A 19577-nucleotide genomic window follows, 5' to 3' on the forward strand; every position below is an offset into this window, starting at 1 on the left:
AGACACTCCTTGGCTGTGTCAGGCTTGGTGCTGGGAGCACTGCCCTGGGAGCCCATTCCAGTTCCCAGCCACTCTCTGGCTTCTTCTAATATCCTGTCTAAATCTCCCCTGACAGCTCCATGCTGTTCACTCAGGTCCTGTTCTGGTCACCCGAGAGAAGAAATCAGTATCTGCCCCTCCTTTTCCCCTCAGGAGGAAGCTGTACATTGCAGTGAGGTTTCCCCTCACTCTTCTCCAGGCTGAGCAAGCCAAGTGACCTCAGCTGCTCCTTGTTGGTTTCTGCTCAAGACTCTTCAGCATCTTCACAGCCTCCTTTGGACATTCTCTATCAGCTCCAGATCCTCCTTCTGTTGTGGCACCCACAACAGCACTCAAGGTGAGGTTGCAACAGCACAGAGTGGGACAATTCATCTTTCTGTCCTCCTCCTGCTGCCTGTCCCTTGTGCAAGGCTTTCCCAGCTCTACCTGAAGGCTCCTTTGGGGTAGGTGGCCTTTAGCTGTGAGGCTCCTGGCTGAGGATCACAGCTCACCCTAGAGAGCAGAGCAGAAAGAGAGGAGACTTTTCCTAAACTCTGTAAGAGGCGAGAGCTGCTTGCCTCCAAACTCTGCGTGGGGAGCACTGGCAAACAGAAGCACCCTTGGGCTGCTGTGGGCCTCCCTCCCACTTGTGGGCTGCAGCAAAGATCTGTGAGCTCGGGAACAATGGAGCCTTAATTACTGCAGCCAAACAAGGGCTGGAGTTTGAGAGCAGCTGATAAGCATCTGGATAGCAGAGTGATGAACAGAGCCTGCAGCCTGTCACAGAGCTAACCAAGGGCTGCACCAAGCACTCCCACCTACTGCAGGCACCTGGACAGTGTCCAAATATGGTCTCAAAAATGTACAGCAGAAACACAACGTAGAGCTAAAGACTGGAGCTTCACGTATCAAGGAACAAATTCAGATGAGCACAGCAGGTGATTGATTACAGTGGGAAGTATGAAGGAACACCAGATAAGAACTGACAATATGAATACAAAGGAAAGCCAAAGCTTAGCTGTGAGTCACTGAAGAGTTTTGCTATGCATCATTTGGTCAAGAGCACAGCATCATCTTTTAGCACCGTGCTGCCCTGAATAGCAAACCCATGCAATGCTGAGTTTTGGAGGTGCACAAAGTAATCCTCAGAACTTTGGGCCAGCCAACTACGGCCAGCAGGCAACAAACACCACTCTGCAATTTCAACAATGAACAGGAGGAAGAAGGAGTGCCAGACACACAAAGAGGTGGCTACTAAAAATTTCATGTCTGTAGTTTGATAGTTTTTCTCCCTACTAGTGTGAAAGAACTGGGGCAGGGGGGCAGAATATTTTCAGAATTTTCCCTGTTGAAACGGAACCCACAATGTTACACAGGTATTGGCAGGAAACAGCTGAAGAGATCTTTCTGCCCTATCCATACAAATTATAAACAGCCCAGCTCTGGAACCAGGAAAGAAATCCTGTTCACTTAAAGATCAGCCCTGTGAAACAGCTTCCTGCCTCTCTCCCTGTCTCAGGAGAACCATCACCTATCTGCCAGGATCCTCCTCTTGTGCTCACCTGGGACAATGCTGGTGAGAAGATGCTCTGCAGAAACTTCTCATGCATATGAAATGTGCAGAGGTCTCTGAGTCCTTTCTGTCAAACAAAGCAGTGATACCTTCATGGTAGAGGCTGGACTGGATACACTAATCTATTTTTCAAGGAGCTGAGCTATTTTCCTTTTGAATAGGGTGAGCACCTACTGAATTAATGGAGTTAATGGAAGACTAAACAATATTTTACCTTAAAATAATTGAAACTTGCTTGGACAAAAATAGTGCTACATGTTACATCTTTAGGTATGTTATATAGCAGAAAAAAATATGACTACACATTACTTCCTTAGGTATGTTAAATAGCCTTGATTAATCAGTGTCCTTGTTCACAGGGAAATTTTTGTCCCAAATTCACAGTTTTAGGTTTTTTTAGGCTGGCAATTTGGAATTTATTGCAAACTCTATGTTGGATTTAATTTGGGCAGCTTGTTTTTTATTCATATGTGCCCAGCACTGGCTAACCTTGTGATCTCACTATAGTAAACTCACTGAAGGGCTGCATTTCTCTAAAGACAACTATGCAGTCTCCTCATGCTAAGGACTTTAAGGCTTTTTTTTTTTTAACAGAGGATTTTAATTCACAGCATTTTAAATCCACATTATGTTTAGTTTCAATATCCCACTATAGGCATTTTCATGTCTTGATAAGTCTTGTAAAAGGAAAGCACAATTTGGTGTTGTGACTGCAGCTTCCTATATTATGAAGAATTCCAATGTCTGATTAGCTGTTTATAACAATCTCAGATGTGTATTTCAGTCTGGCAATGAAAGATACCAATATCTCTCAAAGACTGAAAGTCAAACAAGAAAATCTGACAGAAAATCCCAAAGTTAGCCCAAGCTAAAAACCACAAGAAAACTCAAATAATGAATTTGGGAGAGAAAATATTATATTAAATTTAAATTTCATTTTCAATGAAAACCCATATTAATTAACATGCTTCTTATGTACTGATAATAAATATGATGCAAATGTAAGGGTGAAAACAAAGTAGGCCACAAATCTGTGAGAACCCTTTTGCACTAACCAAATTTCAAATCCCCCTGATATGCTTTAAGTTGTGATTTAGACCAGGAGGTCACACGCACACCATGCCCCTGATATTATTCAGCTGGAAAATCCTACCTACAGAACTTGCTAGATGAGCTTTAAATCTCCAGGAAAAATAGATCTAGATCAGAAAAAGAGAACATGAAAAGTTAAATGGTTTTGTGGGGATTTTTCTTGGTAGAAAAGATTACCATCTCAGAGACAGCAGATCAGCTCTTTAGGTAAGATGGTGAATGCAAGAACAGATTTTGATCAATATCAGAACAGCTTAGCTAGCAAAAATGTAAGCATGTTGCAGTTTCTGTTCAACAAGGCTTTGGAATTCAACACTTGGAAGGTGGGAAATGAAACTTAACTCCTTGCTCACTGCAGCCCACTGCAGTCTTCTCACTTCTCACTTCTCCAACACAGCCTTCCCCTGGTGCTCAGGAGGAGGTGGAGCAGCCAGAGATCACACAAGCCTTACACTCCCTGAAGCACAGAAACATCAGTTTTTCTTAAATGGTCTCTTTCACACAGAGAATAAGCTGAGGAGGCAGTGGCATAGAAATATTGTGCTATAGTTACCTAGCAGTAGGCCAGCAAGGAATATGGAAACAATTTCCCAACTTAAAGCTACAAAGAACTCCGCAACAGGGTGCAAATCCTCTCCCACTGCACCTCAGCCAACAGCCAGCAGCTAACTTCACCCAGATGACACAAAACTGCTCTTCTGGAACTTTCTTTTCCTATAGCATCTTTTTATCATCAAAAAAGAGTTTTATTGTCACTTGACTGTCCTTTCTCCATCATCATGTAACTTTAGGTAAAGCAAACAGCAAACTGGGTCATACCAATGCCTTATCAAGGCTGACCTAGAACAACTAGACAGAGTTAAAGAATAGAGCAGAGATTTATTAAAAGGCCTCAGCAGATCCATCTTGGGCAGCACAAGAGCCCAGCCAGGGCTGCACCCAAGATGAACCAAAATGGTCACAAAAATGGATGACAGGTCATGGGGTCTCTCACTGTGATCAGTTCTGCTCCATTTGCAGATTGGAGTTCATTGTCCAATTCCACCTTTAGCCCATGCAGTCCCATCCTGCTTGTTTTTCTTTCTTCAGCCCACGTTGTTTGTGCTCTTGGGCCTGAGATTTGGATCATTTGTCCTTGGTCCCCAGCTAGAGCAGGAATTGTTTTGTGTCCCTGCTCTGTGTAGAGAGCTCACCATCCCCTAATGTGAAGCTCAGACCCACACACTAAAGCAGCACAGAGTCTGAAAAATAGAAAAGCTGAAACCTGAGGCATCAATACAGTGAAGTAAACCATCACCTCTCCACAATGAGGTCAGAGAAATGAGGCTGTGTCTGGAGAGAGTGAACCACTTTGTAAGGCACCTTTAGCTTAAATAAGTTTCACAGGAGAAAAACATCAAAGTTCAGCAGATCTGTAGAACTGGGACAGTGTTTATGATTACAGAGATGCTACTGCTAGTAACTTCTTGCCCTTGCCCTCAGTTTCCACACTATGGCCAGCAGTGCCTTCAGGACAGAACTGAATTACATACTTGACTGATTAAGAGCCCACAAACCAAGTCAAAAGGCACTGCCGGCCTGAACTCTCGCCTTGAAAAAGGATGAGATAAACAATTCTAAAATTAAAAGGAAAGGAGGGAGAGATCCACTGTAACAGACAGGTAGTCAAATGAAATGTGACACATCATCCCTAGAGGAAGGGAAACTGGCAGCTTGGCTGGATTTTCCTCATGACAACCCCAGGATATATGACTATCTTGGCAGAGAATAGAAAGAGGTCCTCTACTTGTCTGTATCACTGCAGCTCAATTTAATTAACAGCCTGCTAAAGAGCTAAATTTCCTAATTAATAGTGATTCAAGGAGGCCAACAGCACAACAGAAGTGATTTTGCAATGTTCTTCCAGAAATAGCTGAGTAATCCACTTTGGAGATCATTTTAATGTACATTTCCAATGAACACTTCTGGCTTCTAAAGTTTCAAAAAATATGGGAGGCATCAAGGAAAATATTTGGTATTAATTTCTGCCTGCTGACCAACCTGCTCATCCAGTTTGTTTGCCAGCCTGCTATCAGATTAGGCATCTTATCTGCACAAAATGTTCATGTCAGTCACAGATGAACTACTAAATTGTTCCCTGTGGACATCTTGGATACCACCACCTAGAGGAAGAGGAAATAAGTTTGATTCACAAATGTTTCACTGTGGTAGCAGTATTTCCCCACCAGCTATTGCCCTGATATGCTCTGTGGGGCACTGTCCTGCTCCTGCTGAAACCAACAGGTTTTTGATGGATCCATAATTCAGGAATCAAAGGTATGAATCAAGGTACCAAGACACTAAACCAAGGCCAAACTTGATCATGTAGCATAAAGAGCCCTGATCAGTTGAGGAAGAAATGCAATCCGGCCCAGGGCCAGACCATATCTAGGTTCTCTTTTCAGATGATGAATTCCAGGGTGAGGTAGCTGTGACATATTAAAAGGACAAAGCCTGAATTTAGCTGTCTGGCACAGGGCTTGTCTTCACATTATGAGTTGGCTCTTTACTAACTACTAATACCTCAAAGCAAGCTCTCTCTCTATTTATTTTTTAAAAAAGTTTACACTGTCCAAATCTTTATAGTTGCTTTCATTAAGCAAGACTTTGTCTTTTCTTACAGAGTTTGGCACTGTTTTCTGTTTTAATGCATTTTTTTTTTCTTCTTCTTTCTATTTTAAGATAACAGGTGCTCAAGTTGAGCTGTTAAGAAGTTTTCAGATTTATGTCAAGAGATTGTTAGTTCCCTAAACCAAACCAATCTGAACCAGAAGAGGGGCACTTCTATCCCCCACCCCATGATCTGTGTAGAGTCTTGCAAAGACTCTGGATTCTGTACTGCTGGAGTGACACTGAGATTTGCCATCAGCACAGGCACTGATGCAGAACTTCTAGTTGCCAGTTACTCACACACCCCACCTGGCAAAAGAGACCAACCTGCAAGAGCATTTCAGTCTCATAAAGCAGAGAATTTCTCCAATTACTGAAGCAGGCTGTTGCTGTGATGCAGGCAAAAGTGTGGGAAAGCAGCCACACAAACACTCACTTGAGATTGTTTAAATTAATTTTTAACCCCTAAGATAGTCCAAACCCAATTTTTTTGCTTTTAGGTCAGAGAGAAAATGACAGATTCTTGGCCAATGTGTGGAAATCAGCCAGTGAAGCTGATTTGCACTATTGTTTAGTGTAAAGAGAGGAGGAATCTGAAGTCAAAGTGACTCTATCTTTTAGCCTGTATAGACAACAGAACATTTTCCATTCCCACCGTCAGTCTTATTAACATGCTGCAGTGGCTCAGACACCACTTTCAAAAAGGTGGATTTGTCAGAAGTAGAGCAGAGACATCATTGCCAACAGAGTCACAGCAGCCATTTGCACAAGCATGACTTCTCCCTACTAACACTATTATAAAATAGAAAAGCTGTTCTTTTCCAGAGAATCAAAACACAAAGCTGGCCTAGTTCAAAAGTCTCCTTCTGAGCAGCTCCCCTCAGACTTCCCTTTTCTGCAGTACTAATTAGCATGCTCAGCCTGAAGGTCTGTCCCAGAGGAAGCTCATATTCCACAAATTCCCTTTAGCATCTGACAGGCAAACAAGGGATGTGCAGTCAGCTTCTGGAACTGTGTTTTTAGTGATGTGTGCAGGAAAAACACTCGAGGTACTGGCTCAGGCCAGTGGTGCTGGGGATGGAGAGAAGGATACCCAAGCACACACAGACACACTGTCCCAAAAGCAGCCCTAAGTCTGCCTGCTCAGCATCCAGCCTCTAACACAACTGCTCATTCCATTCATGACAACTGTGAGCAGAAGTGCTTCCCCACCACTAGGACCTTGTTGAAAGATGGATGCCAGACCCAAGCTTGGTTTTGCAGAATAAGCCCTCTGGAAAACTCTATGTGCTGCTTCCATAGTCACTACAAAATCCAGAACCCAAAGCTCATAAGTGTCTGGACAGACTTGAAAGTTACTCCCCAGTAACTTCTCTTCCAAGATGAAACAGTGATTTTAGCCTCAGTGTTTCCAAGAGCTCTGTTTCAGCTGAAAATCAGCACTGGTTTGACCAGCCTGTAATAGCCATCCGAAATCTCAGGGTTTTGTGAGACCCCTCTCCCTATTCTATTTGCCACTGACAACCATTCTATGCATCAAACTTTCTTTTTTCCTACTAAGAGAGAAGTGGCAAGGAAGGACATTGTCCTTGCTTTACCAGAACCTGTGCTATTAATGGATTTCTGTTCAAGACTTGGTGATGAGGCAGTCTGTCTGGGAAACTGATTCAAATTATTCCAACTCAAAATCACTTCAGTGATTAACAGCCTAATCAATTACACTCAATCTGTGGTGAGAAGCCCATGCTACTGACAAGTAAAAAAGAAGTAAGAGTGCTCATAACTAAGGGATGGGAGTTATGGAAGTCACACATCATGTTAATTGATTTTTGATAAATTACAGTCAACAATTCCATTTAGCAGAAAGCCTCGGTCACCAAGGCAGAAAGAAACCACCAGAAAACTATACAAACACTCCATGCTTGCTTTTTTTAAGGCAAGATACAAGTTTGTATTTAAGACAATAAACCCCTTCAGCCACCTTTAGCACTGGATTTCCTAGTCTGTGTGGTCTTTTGCCCAAAAGAAGGATATCAGCATCATGTGAAAGATGTCTCTGCATCATCCTGGACTGTGTTCTGTGGAACAGAGCTGTCATCTCTGCATTGTACAGCACTTGGCAGCAAACCCACATTGCTTGTGCATCACAGACTTCCCCTAAGGCCATCAAGTGTTGGGTATGGACAGCACAGGATCAGGGCTTCCAGTTACAAACCACAATCTCCTCACACTGCAGATCCCACGACAGGCATGTACAGGATAGATCATTTCTGCACACCTACAGCACCAGGGGATCCTCACTGCTTCAGCAACACTTTTAACCCATTTTTTTTCTCTACAAAATCATGACCTAGATTTCATGTGTAATTTCCAGAGTAACAAAAATACCTCAAATCCTCACTATAAATTTGATTGTGTGCCTTACAGAGCTACCTCTTCTGGTGAGTCCCAAGGAAAAGATGCTAAGCAGCACCATGAGTTTGGACTGGACTTGCTGACCAGCCCAGGAGGCACAGGCAGTGCCTGGGTTTGGACACACAGAGGTGGACTTGGTTTCTAAAGCACTTCTCTCCAGGAACTCAGCAAGCATCACCAGTCACCCAGCAGAGGATGAAAACATTCTGGCTACAGAACAACACTGCAGATTGAAACTGTCAAAGGTAAGAGCCAAAGCATACATTCCAAGAGGAAAAAAAAAAAGGAATAAGTGACTCAAGAGGTAAATTACCTTCTCATGGAAAATGCTGCACAGTAAAGGGTTGCTCACTAGATTAAAGATTGGTACTAAGCAAAGACTGATGAGACAATGTATTTTTCCTTGGCACATCTGAAATGTGCCAAGGAACTGATCTTGGAAAATGGATTCAAACAGGACCAACTAATGTTTTTCTGGAGGGAAGAAAAAAAAAAAAAAAAGGAAACTAAATGTTTATCAAATGTTCAGAAAATAAAATATGGTCTCAAGCACCATATGCTACCTCTCTCTGTTTCTGTACTTCACCAAAAGATTAAGGCCAGAGGAAACACACACAGGATGGGGGACACAACACCAGTAGTAGAAGAGTGATCACAGCAAAGTTCTATAATCTTCTCCCTCATTATTTAAAGACAGCAGGTATGATTCTTGACAGCTTGAGGAATTAGTGGAGGAATCAGAATCCAGTTTAAAATGTCTGGTTGCTTTCTTCCTCAAATACACATTTTAGTATACCTGCAGATGTTAAAGTAGAAATTCTGATTTCACTCCAGGATTACAGTAGAATTGCCATAAACCTGATTATGTTTTGCTTATACTGTATTTCCAACACTGTTTCTTGCTCTCTGCACATTACCCAGGATATAAGAACAGATTTTGGGAGTTTTGGACAATACACATGTATGCAGCATGATCCAGAGGTAAGTTTGAAATGTACCCTCTTACTCTCAAGTTCCCCAGATAACTTCTTCCCAGCACTAATCCATAAATAGCAAGTGATTTCTAGGTGGCTGGAGAATGAAAGGGGCAAAGAACTGTGGGAATTTCTGATAGGACTTGTCTCTGGCTAGCAGACAGTGAAAGAAGCTGAGAAGCCAAAAAGAGGTCAGTTAAAAAAAGAGGTATTCCTCACTCCATTATGCAAACTGAATTTATTCACGTAGAAAAATCCTCAGAAAAAAACCCTACATTCCTATCAGGGCTTCTGTTGCTCTGAACTGTGACCACTGGGAATTTCATTCTGCTTCACAATAAAACCATGAATACTTGGTGCCACTGAATCATATGTTGTTCAGCAAATGCTCACTCATGCTACACAATACTTCATTTTTCCTCTCTCCTCTCTTGAAAGAATGGTCATGCCATCAGAGAGGCCTTTATTTCTCTTTCAGAAATCAAAGTACTTAAAAATGAAAGAGGGTGAATCTGGATGAAAACATAAAAGACAAGACAGGAAACAGAGCCAACAAGCTGCTGCCTAGCCATAGGCACAGGGAATTCACATAGAACACAAAGAAGTAAAGTGAGTTAGTTCATGTTCCTGCTGTGATCGCTTCAATTCAAGGTTAGTAAGAGCATGTCCCCACACAGAACCTTCAGCTCCAATGGGAAGTGAGCACTTGAGAAACATTGATAGGCTGCCAAATCCCTTAAAGTGCTCATCATCTATTTTGAGAGCAGGTGGAGCAAAAGCAGAAGTCATCTGAGCTGTCTACAAAAGCCTGAAGCTCTTTAGTCCTATTTAGGAAGGAATCTTTTGGGAAGAACTGAAAAAGTCCTCTGGAGTCTGACAAGAAGAACCCCCCTTTTTGTTTATCTTGATGTGGACACTTGTTCTTGAGGGCAGGGCTGACAGTGAGCAGGCTCCACAAAAATGGCTAAATAAAGCTTCCTTATCCACCTGAACAACTGACTCAAGTGACTGCTCCATAAATGGCACCAGAGCCAAGAGTGACCTGCAGCAGTCACAGGAACAAAACCACCTGCTCTTGCTCTGCCTCTGAGAGCTGCATCCTTGCAGCCCTTGCAGTCAGAAAGGTCTGATCTTTTTGAATTAGCAGATAATATTCTCCTGGTTAATTTTACAGACCTAATGCTGTCATGGGATGGTGATATGTTGCAGATTAATTCATATCACACATGAAGAAATCTACTAATGTTTTCAGCAGATGATCACATTCCAAACCTTCACTGCCATCAAACTGTGGAAATTATCTTTGTTTAATCATGTTTTGAAGCCCTGCTGTAAAACCACACTTACAAGCACCGAATTCTCCCAATCTTTATTCAGACCAGATTACTGTTAATTTTGGTCAGTGGTAATGTTACAATACCTGTCTATATCAATTATAGACAATAATAATTGAATATATAATCAATTATATAAATTATAGACAATAATAATTGAATATATAATCAATTATATAAATTATAGACAATAATAATTGACTATACAATCAATTATTGACAATAATAATTGACTATAAAACACTATATGAATAGTGTTTGAACCTAAAATTGAGTGCAGTGCTTTCTTCTTCCAGTTAGCCAACCTTGTCAGGAATGAAAACTTGGTGATCACTGACCCAAGGCAGATAAAAACTGTCCTTTATCCTGAAACATGGCACTGAGAGGTGGTTCAGGCTCATGGGTAAAATACAAACAGGAGAATTTTGTCTTTTTATTTAAAGGCGTAAGAGCCAACCCAAAGCTTTCTGTGGTCATGTGTTCTGCACAAACAGAATCTAAGTGCACATTTCTCTGCTCCCAGTGAAGCTGACCAGAGCCAAGAACAGATGGGAGCAGGACAGAACTTGGAACAATTTTTGTGCAATCCAAGCAAACCTACCAAATAACCAAAACCAAAAATGCAGAAGTAGTTTACACAGCTTGTCCAATTTCTAAATTTAAAATAACTCCCTCTGTGATGTACAAACTGGGTCCAGAACTTCTCATGTTCTTGTGCCCTTAACTCTTCTTAGGTCACAGTACAACAACATGCAATGACAAATGAAGTGTTTTCACAGTGAACAGTTTCTTCAAAAAAGTGGAGGGGGAAAAAGTGGTATTTGTCACCTTGGAATACATGGATTTTTTATGCAGTAATGACATTTCCTCAAAGTAAGAGCCTTTTATTTATATTACGCTTCCTGAAATGTTTGAACAATGCAGTTGGTCTGTAATATTTGCTCAAAAATATTAACTTAATGCAGGTTTGAGTTAGCTGATTAATTTTTACTTCATTACAATTATTTCTTCCTCATTATACTTTGCATGAAGATTCCCATGCTCCCTATTTTTCAGAGTCAAGTAGTAAATTAGCTTGCCAGGTGCCAAAGTGATTAACTCTGTTTTCTGCATCTGCTGCAGCCAGAGTTCTGGAGGCCTGTCTACCATGACATCTGGACAAAAGAGCTGAGGAACTTACTTCTACTACTGAAAACTGGCATGGTAAGATATCTCTCAGAGCTTTCTCCTTCCATAAATTATGTCTCTCTCTAGACCAATCCTCTGGATCTTTCTTTCATTGTTCATACAACCAAATTCTGTAGTGGTAAGGGAAATAGTATGGCTGAACTCAGAACATAAATTAGTCTCAGAAAATGAGCAAACTGAGCAAGTACATCTTTGTTTCTAAAGTAAATATTAATAAAATAGAGAAAGCTGTCATGCATGCTTAGGAGACTAATGCTGCCAGCTTCTTTCATCTCTGCTCTGGGCTCAGGAATTACAGCCCTTTTCTGCATTCCACATGAGGTGTCAAGCTAAGATTTTAGAGATGCTCTAAATTCAGTTCCTCAGGTAAGAGTCATTATCATTAAACATTCCTATTCCCCTGAAAGCAGAACTGCACAGAATTATTCAAGAGTTCAGCTGGCATCTATAAAAAGAGGCACCAAAGATTGTTGTTCTTGCTTAGACAAAAGATCCCATTTGCAACAAAAGTTCTGATGTCCATTTTGACTGGCCAAGTGCCCTTTGCAGTTCTCCTGTCTCTGTCTCCTCTCAGGGCAGAGCCCAGGCAGCCCATGGTCTCAAACGAAGAAGAGCAGAACCAAGTGGTGATGTCTGATGTGTTGAGCACACACAGAAGGCAAGGCACTCCATATGCTCTCAGTCACAGACAGAGCAGATTTCACTCCAAAAGTGGGCTCCCCTCAGCAGCTACAAACCCACTTCTGCTCCTGGCAAACTCACAGGAAAGGTTACACATCTGCAAGGGGATCTACATCTCCCACCAACCAAGGTCACACAGCACAACCAGTAAGAGTGACAAATCCTCCTCCCAGCACAGACAGAAGCTAACACAGAGATCCACCACCCTAGCAAGAGCACCAAAATTCTTTTGGTCTCCAGATTGCTGGAACCTGTGGAAGACCATGCATGGAAAATAACAGTCCTCAATCTCTTTCAGGATTAATGAGCAAGACCTCAGCCTCAGCATGCACAGTAACTAAAGCGGCCAAACCACAGATGAAAACATTGAGGTAAACAGGGATTAGGGCCCAGATTCATCCAACTTCATTCTACTTAAAGCTCCTAAGCTATCTAGCTCAAGGCCTTCACTAGTGGCCAGCTGCCAGGAAATACCAGAGGATTTTCCATGGCAAGTGGTAGTCTTTGTGATCTAGCTGAAGTGCACCTTAGACATCCATCCACTGGCTCATGACCCCAGGGGCTGAACTATGTCCTTCCTCTGGCAACATGAAGAGCTAATGGGTAGCTAATTCCATCATTTGTAAGGACTAATTGACAATTTTGAAGCAATTACATTAAACACGACATGAAAAGTCATATCTTTTCAGAAAAAAACAAATTCCAAAACCAAACCCCATATTTTTAACTATTTCACAGTCTCTGTTGCTGAGAGAATCCACAAAATGCAGAAGTCCAGCAAAGGAATATGAGACAAATGGGCAGAACTGAATTTCCAGTGCATCAATCTCCCGTTATCACTAATAAACCTCCAATTATTCAACCCATAAGTGGATGCTACATTTTAGACATGAGATACAGTTTTTGTCTGACATCAGAAAATAGCATCAATATAAATGAAGCACGGGCCCCCTCAGGAACTCACAGCTTTGTGTGCTGCCTCCTGTATTTATTGCCTGGTCAAGTGTGAAATGGATACCCACCACTCCCTGAATTCCTTTCTGCATGAGCACTGCCAGAAGTGAAATGCCTCTGCCTGCAAGGCTGTAGCAGGGATAGAGGCAGCTTTGCCAGCCTGGCAGCGAGCATGTCCACTCAACCTGGGGCACAGGATGGACAGATACCTCCAGTGATGAGGAGACATTCCCATCCTAGCCACAGAACCCTTGCTGGGTCACACAAACCTCCTGCCTGTCTTGCTTTGTCCTCACTTGACCCAGTCTCACAAGCAACAGCTGTCACACAGCAGAGGTAAGATTACTTTAAGTCATAAATTAGTATTAACTGCAAAAATACTGATTGTCTATCAAATCTGTGTATTACAAAATTCTTCACTGGAAGCAGGCCCAGCTAACACTGCAGTTTCCTCCCTAGTGGAAAAGTGCTCTACTGGAGATTTTCTTCTGCATGTTTGCCTCTTCTTTATACATTCCAATTAGGAGCTCCCTCTATCTCTGACCAATTAGCTCATGCCTATTTGCATTAAAATAACACTGAGAAGCTGCCCACTGTAAACCACTGGTATTTCCTGTTGATGCCACAGAAATCTTAATTTCTGTGCACTGAAATGCAGCTAATTTATCTTCCTGATAGCTCACACTAATTACTTGTTCACAGAGCAAGTCACCATTTTCAAATGCTTTTTCTTGAAAGCCAGGAGATCCATAGGAGATCCATCCATCAAACAACTAAATTGGGTCTACTTCCTGTGGTTATAAGTCTAAATAAAGGCAAAGACATTAAAATTGGACTCCAAGTGGAATATCAAAGATAGCATGAATAGTTTATGGAAAGTAACAGTGCATGTAGAAGAAAGTGAGTGCAGATAAGAGACACTCCCAGCTCATGTTGTGTGTATCACAACTGCTACTTATCAACAACTGTATTCAGCAGCTGAAGGAGGAAAACTGATTTAATCAGTCATAAGAAGAGCTAATTACACAACCCCCTTCCAGAGCATGAGGCTGTCGGAATGCATCTGAGATACCTGATGTGAAAATCACTACTTTAGATAGTTTTAAGAGTTGAGCAGAGCAAGGTCTAGTGAGTCAGAGCTAACTATGCAGGCAAATTAGCTTTTAATTTTCAATGTCACTTTATATTATGCAACCGGTTTGGAAACTTTCTTTTTCCTTGAGATAACATCTTCTCACCTGCACACTGTTCTTTCCTGCAGGAGGTGATTTCAGTTAATGGCAATACAAGCAGAATAAGACCCACTGGAATACCTACATTTTAATTCCAGGCACACTTCTAAGGTTTCCCTTTGGAAAAGCAGAAGCTAATTGAAGTCAGCTGGGAGCAGGTTACCCTGAAAGCTGTAAAACACAAGGACTGGATCCACTCTGAGCACACAACACCTCTGTGCTGACAAAGGTCTGATTTCCATCCAGCAAACCTCAGTTGTGCCTTATTGACAGTTTAGCTGAAACTGAATCTGCAGCAGCTGCACAGACACAGAGGGTACAGCCTTGGGATGTTTATGGAGCAGAGGCAGAGTGCTGACAGGTGACCCAAGCCCAAGTCCTGCAGCCAAGCCATAGGTTTGTTATAGGATGACCTATACAAAGTTTAAGGTGTCTCCAGCAGAGGTGGAGGTTTCTGGAGAGCAGGGACAATACATCTCTATGCCAAAAGCTTTCAGGAGTCCAGTAAAATTCGAGGATTTCTCCCCACATACCTTAAAAACTCAAACCAAAATGACAGGTTGAGTTAGGAGCATGTGAAATGATGCTTAGAAGTAGGAAAGCAATAATGGAGAAAGTTTTGGAAGGAACAGATCTGATTGAAGCTGGTAATGTATGGGTGACAGGATGAAGAAACCATTGTGTTCAAGAAGCTGGGAAATCCACTCACTGGAGAGTGGCCATGTGAGCAGAAAAGGTGGGAGCACAAGAGAGGGAGTAGACTTTGGATAGTGCAGGGGAGAACACGACTCTGACAAAGACCCAGGACATGGATCTTTGTCACACCCAGAGGACCCACCTGAATACATCAACACCTTCAGCATTTGCTACCATCGTCTGCACATTTAACTTCTCAATCAGAAATATCAACTAGACACCAAATCCCATTCTCTCACTCATGTCACAAGCTGTGGGCGCTGCAGAATATGTCAATTTATTCCTCAGAAGCCAGGGGACAGGGAGGTCGCACCAAAAACAAGACAGTAAAACATTTGCCTGTTTTAACCAGAACTAATTTGCTTATGTGAATCTGATTGCAAAGCTTTCTATTGCTCCTCATGAGCAGGCTGCCCAGCCCTGAAATTCTGGTGATGGAAATGTTCCTGCACAACTCAGGATGCCCAGCACGGCTGCAGCCATCCAACACCTGCCAGCTGGGTACACCTGGTGCCAGGGGAACACAGTGTGTGGAACTGGGGAGCTGCAATGTGGAACTGAGCTGGTTTTGCCTGCACAAAGTAGCTTGTGTGTCAAACACCTCATGCTGCTAAATACCAGAGTTGGACTTCCTGTATTAGCCAAGTTGGCATCCTGCAATAGGGAAGATGACATTTTTGCATTTGGCATTTTCTGCTTCTGCACCACATCAGATTTTCCACCGTGGTGTCAGGAGAGATTTCTCTCTACTTCCACTGGAAGAAGCCAGGTAAGGACAGCAGTTCTGTACCTTTGTTATCTTTATAAAAAGGTTAGCTTGCCAACTGCCTTTCTTTCTTTACCAAAGGCAATGTACAGCTCAACAGAACATATATCAAAGTTTCCAGTGACTCCTTCACCTTTTCTGCTGTGCTGTCACTTGACATTTGCCTCAGAGGTGGTCCCAATCAAAAAAGAACACTTTTGTTTTCTCTATATTGCCACTCAGAGATACAAAAAGAAAAGGTTCACCAGACAGATGATCTGAAAGCAACCAACACTTCTTCCCTGGTTGAAGTTCCTTGATCTGGAAAGATTACCTCAGGTTAGGGTTATCTGCAAAAGTCCCTTTGCTCCAAGAAAATGTATGTAAAAATGGCTTTTAAAGGAAAATACTTCTTCTTAAGGTCTTCCCCAATTTCTAACATGAAAAACTGTCTGGGAACTTGTTCTAATTATACTCCATATTTTGTTTATTCCATTATTCAACCATAACCACATCCTGCAGAAAAAAGCCATGCAAGGCTTTCACCCACTGTGCCCAGAGCAGCAATACAGATATGCTATCACTCTTCAAGAGAACTCCCTTCCTGGGAAGGAGAAGAAATTAGGATGCACTTTATCTAACAAGTGATATCTACTGATAAATCATGTCATCTAATGGTAATTAGATAATGGCATCTCATAATAAATCTTGACCACCTTTCTTTTCACTTGCCACAATTAAAGGCCAAGTTTAGGGAATATTTTTCAGTATTTGGCTTTATCAGAGATAAACAGTAAGTTACCAATTGCTGCTACTGCTACTTTTGCTTTGAACACCAGCAATAGTACAGGTTCTGTAATTCTAATCTGCCAGTATTTACAGGGTGACCAGTTTGTGCTAGGGCCACAGAGCCCTGAAGGGAGCAGCAGCTTTCTCAGGCAGAACAGCTGGCACAGATATAAGCAGATAAAATATTAAGATGATGTTCTTAACACTGCAAATTTCTACACAAAATGAAAATCCTTCCCATCTGGTTCCCTTCTTACATATACAAAATAAAAGCACCAGGAAACAGATGTTTGCATCAAACCTCAAAAAAAGAAAATCAACCTTTTTTTGCTCTGCTTACCTATATTTTTAAAATTCAAATACGCAATGGACAATTAAAGACCTTGGAGTTTGGGAAGCACTAATTACAAACACATTTATTACCCTTACATGCATTGCTCACATACCACAGTATCTGGGAAGTTGATAAACTAATAAACATTCCTGCAATCTCAAAAGATTAAATCCCTCAAAGCTCCTAAAAGTAGTGGATTCTGGGCAAGTCCTGCTCTGCCTTCCTACAGAGGGACCTGGAGTTCATTGCATGCAACTGAACCTGGAGCTCACTTGGGGGGCAGGGACAGGAGCTCCCTTTCCTTGCATTCTGTCTCATCTCTCCAGGCCATTGTGAAAAGCGCAGCTCTTTGTCAATGCAAGCAGAAAAGACCTTCCTTCTCTCCTGTGGAATCCTTCCCCCTCAGGGAAATCCCCAGGGCCTTGCCTTGGAAGAATTTACCATCAGGTTTTCCCCACCTAGGCAGACAGAAAGGACTTCCCCTTGGACTCTTGCACCACACCATGAAGCACTCCAGCTCCTTTTCCCATATGTCCCAATTCTCATGGTTTCTCCTTTCCCTGTTCCCTCATTAGCTGTGGCACCCCTGGTGGCCAGCCCAGTCTTCCCTGGAGGGCAATACCCTTTGTGCCACCCCATGCCCTGCCACACTAACCTTGTGCAGAGCACACGACCTCATCTTTTGCCCCTGTTTTTTCTTCATCCTGCTGAAATAAACCTCTCTGGAAGTGACCATACAAAAAGCCCTCCTGCCTCTCTTCACTGAGCTAGCCATGGTGAGTGTGGGGTGGGTGGACTTGACTGCCTTGCCTGAATGGTCACCCAAGTGGCCTCTCCACAGGAGATGCTTATTGGGGAATAAAATACAGGTAGCAGCACCACCAGCTAAACCCCACGGTGCTGCAGTGCAGGGACAGGAGCTCCCTTGACTTGCATTCTGCCTTATCTGTCCAGGCCAAGTGCAGCTTTTTGTCCATGCAACCAGAAAAGACCCTCCTTCTCTGCAGTCAGACTGGGGTGATTTTTGGATCATGCTGGATACACAGACTGCACTAGAAACAGCATGGCTTTTACTAAGCACGTACCAGCCTCTACGTGCACGTTTAACACAGAAATAAAACCCAAGTGTCTGATGAAATGCACTGAAATAATCTCCCACCACGTTCAAGATGCACAGGAGGGGGAGGAACTCCTCCCACAGATCCAGGCACTTGAGGAAAGAACCCTGCAGAGCTCAGTTCCGAGATGCAAGATGTGGCTTCCCTCACTGCTCTGAAGTTCCTTATCTTCTGACTCTTCTTGGCATGAAGCTGAGAAGCTCCCTGTAGCAACAGGCTGTGAAAACACTCTGATCTGAGGCAAACAGATCCAACATTCTTTCTTCTATTCTTTCCCCTTCTCACAGCAGAGGACCTGTCTTGGGGAAAATGCAGGGTGGCCTGGCAGCAGCAGGAAGGACACTAGGAGTGAAATCTGCCAATATTACTCACTTTTTCTCTCTAAGTTCATCTTCATTAACTCTTCAAATATTCCTCTTTTCCCTGTGGTAAATATCTGGCTTCAGCCCCTGACATTGCCAGCTACAATGTTCAAATGGATGTCTTCTTTCCTATCATTTTCAAAATAGCAGGTACACACAGGATCTCCCATTGACTAGAAATACAGGGCAAAAAAGACTGGGCAGAGATGTTAGTGCTCAGCACTGGTGCTAATCAGCGTATTGGAGCTGGGGATCCAGCTGGGGATCCCAGCTATGTGGGATCCTGTCTTTTGTGATGTTCAGTAATGCTCTGTGTTCAAGCATTAGGTATTGTCCTACACAATCCTTTCAATATTAGCTCAAAACAACTCATTCAACAGCTCTGTGCCTTCCAACTGGAGTGAAGAAGCTGAAGAACAAATATTATGTATGCCTGAGTGATGAGAAGAGGCCTCTTCCTTTCTCACCCATCGTCCTGATCCTTCAGTACAGAACAAAGCTGCTCTGCCGTGGATGTGTCAATACAACCATTTCCATGACAACAGCCTAGGATGTGCCAAATATAGACATTTGACTTCAACAAACAGAGAAGGAAGAGACACATGACTAGAGGGTGTTCTGCTGCACTGCATTCAAACCCAATTCCTTCCTGATGGCTGTGGGTAAACACTCAGAGAACTAACAGGGGCCCTTTGGGATAGCAGTGCTCTCTCAATCTCATTTCTGCCCCCCGTGCTCTCTCCTGCTGCAGAAGGCAGGGAACCAGCTGCCTGGCTTCACCCTCAGGTCTCCAACACAGAGCCCAACAGCTGAGCTGTTCTTCATCATTAACTGCTGATGAAGAAAGGTTTAAATTTTATTTAAATGAGGGTTTCCCACCCTCATTTTTAATGAGCTGAGCTTCATACGCTCATTTTATTTCACCAGCTCTGCTTTAAAGACAGAAGACTGCCATAAACAAAGACAACTTAAGTCACTTCAGAAGGTTTCAGCAGCATTTCTCTCCTCCTAGCCAAGCGAGGTTCACACAGCAGGGAGGACTCCTGTAGAACACTGCAAGCAGCTTCTCTCCCTGCAGAAACCCCATCAGGGTGCAGAACATGACCTGAGGTCCTTCTGTCAGCTGCTACCTTACCACAGAATCATCACATAATGGGGTGGGATGGAAAGGACCTTAAAGCTCCCCCAGATTCAACTTCCTGCCATGGGCAGGGATGCCAGCAGTTAGGTCAGGCTGCCCAGGACCCTGTCCAGCCTGGCCTAGGACACAGTCCATGTTATAAGAAAAACCTTGCTCTTCTTGCTGCATTGTGACTCCATTCCAGCACAATGATGATCTAGAACCACAGTGTGTGAACTGCCCAGCATTTTAACATGAATCCATTTAAAACAATGAATTAGTGAAAGACCCACTAAAACACTT

At 42.8% G+C, this 19577-nt stretch overlaps 1 protein-coding gene across 2 annotated transcripts in view; it reads right to left on the reverse strand.

Moving 5' to 3' along the window:
- ARHGEF4 (Rho guanine nucleotide exchange factor 4) overlaps window positions 1–19577 on the reverse strand; it is a 205676-nt gene that overhangs the window by 73320 nt on the left and 112779 nt on the right. The gene's annotated exons all lie outside the window — the stretch shown is intronic.

This window comes from Passer domesticus, chromosome 11, assembly GCF_036417665.1.
Source record: "Passer domesticus isolate bPasDom1 chromosome 11, bPasDom1.hap1, whole genome shotgun sequence".
Taxonomy (NCBI): Eukaryota; Metazoa; Chordata; class Aves; order Passeriformes; family Passeridae; genus Passer; species Passer domesticus.